This window comes from Castor canadensis, chromosome 7 (genome assembly GCF_047511655.1).
Source record: "Castor canadensis chromosome 7, mCasCan1.hap1v2, whole genome shotgun sequence".
NCBI lineage: Eukaryota > Metazoa > Chordata > Mammalia > Rodentia > Castoridae > Castor > Castor canadensis.
Genome location: NC_133392.1, coordinates 132785899 through 132791233, shown reverse-complemented (window position 1 = coordinate 132791233; position 5335 = coordinate 132785899). Strand labels below are relative to the sequence as shown.

At 41.7% G+C, this 5335-nt stretch overlaps 1 non-coding gene across 1 annotated transcript; it reads left to right on the top strand.

Annotated features, from left to right (window-relative positions):
* The first annotated feature begins 383 nt into the window (after positions 1–383).
* LOC141425154 (U6 spliceosomal RNA) lies at positions 384–490 on the top strand. The gene has a single exon (XR_012450246.1). It is a non-coding gene; the product is annotated as a U6 spliceosomal RNA (small nuclear RNA).
* The last annotated feature ends 4845 nt before the right edge of the window (positions 491–5335 follow it).

Below are 5335 nucleotides of genomic sequence, written 5' to 3'. Positions count from 1 at the left end.
GGATAGTGGTTCGAAGCCAGCCCCAGGCAAGTAGTTTGGGAGACCCTACCTCAAAAAAACCCAACACATACACACAAAAGGGCTGGTGGAGTGGCTCAAGGTGTAGGCCCTGAGTTCAAGCCCCAGTACCAAAAAAAAAAAAAAAAGCACCATGTTGCTAGCTGATTCCTCAGTTCCTATTTATCTTTGGATCTTTGACAAGCCCAGTTTTTCTATACCATCTTTTGCTCAGTTGTACAATCACTGTCTGGCTCTGCACCTCTGCTCTATCCTAGGGTCTCAGGTACCTGCTACCCAGTTCATAGCCTGACAAGGTATGAGTGCTGGTTCTGTGTGTACCTGGTATCCCTTTCGTGAAGTAGTAGTTTAAGAATCTCCAGTGAGTGCTCGCTTCGGCAGCACATACACTAAAATTGGAACGATATAGGGAAGATTAGCATGGCTCCTGCGCAAGGATGACATGCAAATTCGTGAAGTGTTCCATATTAAAAAAAAAGAAAAGAAAAGAAACTCCAGTGCTCACCATGGCAGATGAAAAGCCATGGAAGGAGTCAACACTAAGAACAATGATCATCTTAATTTGAAGGTGGCAGGGCAGGATGGTTCTGTGGGGCCATTTAAGACTAAGTATAGGCTGGAAGTGTGGCTCAAGCCTGCTTTGCAAGCATGAAGCCCTGAGTTTAAACCCCAGTGCGCACACACACACACACACACACACACACACACACAAAGATTAAGTGCAGCCTAGGGGTATAACTTAGTGGTAGAGCACTTGCCTAGCATGTACAAAGCCCTGGATTTGATCACCAGCACCACAAGAAAACAAACAAAAAGATTAAGCAGTAAACAATGCTAAGCAAACTACCAAAGGCCTATTATGAAAGACAGAGTTGTCAGTGAGGGAGATCAGAATCTGATTTGATGGTGTGCTAATCAAGGAAGCAGACACACCTACATAGTTGGCCCTGGAGAATGAAGATCCAGTTGATGTGATCATGCAGCAGGCAGGTGCTTACTCCTAGGAAGCTTGGTGCTTTCCTCCAGGACTCATTCCTGCAGACTGAGAACACATCCACAGTTAGAAACATGAGTTATCTCCACCTCCAATTCCTACAGTACAGTTTTCTCTATTCTTTCATTTTTCCCCTTCCTCATACCTTTCATATACATAAAATAACTGCACAAGTGTATTAGAAATCTTTTCACTGATGTGACAAAATACCTGAAAAATCAACTTAAAAGAAGAAAGGGTTATTTTGGCTCATGTTTTAGGAAGTTTCAGTCCATTGGTGGTTGGCCCTATCACTGTGGGCTGTGGTAAGGCAGAGCATCAGAGTGGAAAGGGCATTGCAAAGCAAAGCTGCTCACCTCACAGAAGCTGGGGAACAGATGTACCCCTCAAAGACACTTCCTAATAGCTCATTGGCTATGAACTCACCAATGGCTAATCATTGATGAGTACAGCATTCTCATGATCCAAACAACTCACAACAGTGCCACCAGCTGGGACCAAGCCATCAATACATGGGTATTTGGGACCATTTTGTATTCAAACCATAACAATTGGCATATTGCTCTTTTCCCCCTAAATAGTCAGTGGTAGGTCTGGGGTGTAGCTCACAGATGCTTCATGTAGCCTCACCTTTTAACACACATGAGGTCCTGGGTTCAATTTCTCAGAGCCAACCACCAAAAAGAAAATAAAAGCTAAATGGTCAGTACATTTTCATGGACATTGTATAAAGATGGCATGGGAAAAAAATACTGGTTCTGTAAAAATACCCCTTTCTCCATTAGTGTCATACTCATTCAGCTCTCATCTTTATATTCCAGTAAGTTGTTTTTCTCTCTCTGTTTTAACAAATAGCAACAACAATCACAAAAATAGAAATCCTTGCATACCTTTCCCAATAGGATAATTTTAATGTTTTTCCTTTATCATTGTAAAACTAAGGACAAATTCATAGCTCTAATAAGTAGATGTTATGTGCAAGACAATCTGCTTTTCAATAGGGATAAATGACTTTAAAATTATTTTCCCTTCAAGTCAAACATCTTATTCTTTAAATAAATTTCTTGTGTTAAAAAAAAGAAAAAACATCTTCTGGGAGTGGTGGTATGCACCTGTAATCCCAGCACTCAGGAGACTGGGGCAGGAGGATTGTGAGTTTAAGGCCAGCCTGGGCTACAATAGTGAGATCCTGACTCAAACACCCAAACAAGCCTGGTGCCAGTGGCTCGCACCTATAATCCTAGCTCCTCAGGAGGCAGAGCTCAAGAGGATCAAGGTTCAAAGCCAGCCCAGGGCAAATAGTTCACGAGACCCTATCTATAAAATACTTAACATAAAAAGGGCTAGTGGAGTGGCTCAAAGTGAAGGCCCTGAATTCAAGCCCCAGTACTCCAAAGAAAAGAAAAAAGAAAAGCTTTGTACATGGTAAAGAAGCCGTATCATTACCTTTCCCTAGGAGGGTAATAGTTATTGCAATATACAGAACACTGTAACTCTTACAGTTCCATCTTGATGAACTGGGGCTGACATACAAGTTTCCCAAATAGGGACCTCCTAACTCAGGGCCTGAGCTCTGTCATTGAGCCAGAAGAGGTTCAGGCTTGGAGAGTAGACTCACAAAAACCAAAAGCCCAGGAGTCTAAACCTTCATAAAGGATTTCTCAAGGTTTTGCTTTCATGGTCATGTCCTGAGAGAAGAGGAAAGAAGTCCAAATGTCAGTCTGTTTACATGAGAAAGCATTAGAAAACCTCTAAGAGGTATGGGTAATGATACCCTGAGACCACAAGTGACTCCTCGACTTTTCTTTCTGAATACACAACTGAAGATGTCAGAAACAGCCTGCAATTCAAAAGAGGGGCCACTGGCAGCACTTCCAGTTACCTTCATCCTGAAGGAGAACACTGTTGGGAAAAGATGGACAATTAGGAAGAATGAGACTTTGGTGCCTTTGCTTACTCTTTTCTCCACTGGTACCCAATAAATAAGTACTCTTCCCCTCTTATTATCAGCTCACGTTTGGAGGGCTCCATTCAATTATCTTTTGTGGATGGACTAGGAAAAATCGGAATTTCTTCTATCTTTAATCCTTCTGTCTCATTTGGGAGCCATTCAGAAACAAACATGCCAATTTATTAATAAATATTCTCTTTGATGAGAATGCTCTTATTTGCTGAGAAACAAAATAAAATGCTAGCAGTGTAGCCCTGAGAACGATGGGAAGCTTGGAGCTCAGCTTTACTGGATTCTGGCCAGAAACACTAATCCGTCAGAGCAAAGCAGATTTATTCAAGTGGACACAGTCAGTTGTTTACTTAGAACAAATAAAACTCTTATGTCTAAGTAAATAAAAATGCACACAAGATTATTTCACCACAAGAGCAGTTATCAAAACGTGAAGATTTCACAAGGAAATTGAATTACATACATGGAGCTCAGCAACCCCCAACTGCTTGCTGGCTGCCCCCAGAGATGCTTTTTATGCCAACTACCAGGATTTCATAATTCAACTGTTAGTAAGAGTTGAATGGCCGGGTGCCAGTGGCTCATGCCTGTAATCCTAGCTACTTAGGAGGCAGAGATCAAAAGGACCATGGTTTGAAGCCAGACTAGGAAAATAGTTCAAGAGACCCTATCTCAAAAAATACTTAACACTAAAAGGGCTGGTGGAGTGGCTCAAGGTGTAGGCCCTGAGTTCAAGCCCAGTTGAATGACACTTCGTAATATACAGATAAACTGAGTTACAGTGATCAATAACACATAATAAATTACATTACAGCTACTGGAAAAAATATCTGCAGGTATGAAGGAATTGGATAAATGCATTCATTTTTTAATCACATTATGCAAAAATACTACAAGAGGAGACTTGGAGAATGCAGCTTGTCCCAAATATGCTTTCTAGTCAGGAGTCATTAGTTTTATGGTCACCTCTGGCAGGTGACCTTAAGGTCAATGTATCAGAGAACACCCTCTCTGCTGCCAACACCCAGCAGGGTTCATTGTAAGGCTTGGCCCTGGTGGCTCATCCCTGTAATCCTAGCTTCTTGGGAGGCTGAGATCAGGAGGATCATGGTTTAAGGCCACCTTTGGTAGATAGTTCAAGAGACTCCACCTCCAAAAATAACCAGATGAAAAAATGAACTGGAGGTGTGGCTCAAGCAGTAGAGTACCTGCTTTGCGAGCGTCAAGCCCTGAGTTGAAACCCTAGTCCAAAAAAAAAAAAAAGTTTATTTTAGACTGAGTATGTAGTTCAATGGTAGACTATTTCCCTAGGATGTGTAAAGCCATCGGTCTGGTTCCCAGTTCCACAAGACAAAATCAAAACCAAACCAGTCTATTGTAATGAGAGTAAAAATTACTTTTCAACTTTTACTTTTCAGAATTAACTTTTTAAAAATTTTAAATTCTGGCAGGAACAACTCGTATGTATGGATGATTACATGAGGGAACACATTAAGTGCCTACTACATTACAGGCACAGTGTTGAATGTAGGGGATACAGAGGTGAACAGAGCCAGTCATGTCCTTGTCCTCATGGAAGCTAAATGGTGAAGAGGCAGATACAATTGGAGTAACTGCAAAAATTAAAGATGACCCTGCTGATCATCCATTCCATACAGAAAAGGTGAAGAAAGGGAATTTTGTCTAGACTGGGAAGTCAGTGAAGATTTCCATTTCTTGGAGAGATGGAAGATATCATTGATGCTGGAACCGTTCCTGCCACTCCCTTAGAGGTTTCAGCTCTAATTTCCAAGACAACAGGAAAGGGATCCACTGGACAGCTCTAGTTTGACATCAGGATACCGAAAAAGGTGAAGTCAGAGGAAGGCAGATGGGGTGCCTCCTGGGGTTAGAGTAAGAGGGGACAATTATACCAAGGAATAGATTTCTGACCACTAGGGTGGAATGGTTAAGAAGACATTATTTCCACAAAGGAAATAAATGGGGCAGTAAGACAGAAAATTTTATAGTAAATGCAGTTCTGAGAGTCATTATATCCCAGCTGCCACAGGAGTTGACAATCCAAGGATAGGTGGTGGCCACCACAGTCATTTCTGATAGAGGGGACAAGCATGCATGCACAGGAAATTAGCATTTTGGCAACCCACCAGTTCAAGGTAGAGGATCCACCAATGAGAATTCCAAAGCATTCGCTCTTGGGAGCTCTTAAGGGCTAAAACAGTTGAGCTAAACAAGCAACAATTTTGCATTCTTGGAGGCTTTGGATGGAAAAGTAAGAAACACAGCCCTTTCACAGAATCCAGATGTGGTAGAGGTGTTGTGTTAGGCCTTATTTAAGAAAGTGGCATCTTAGATTTTTG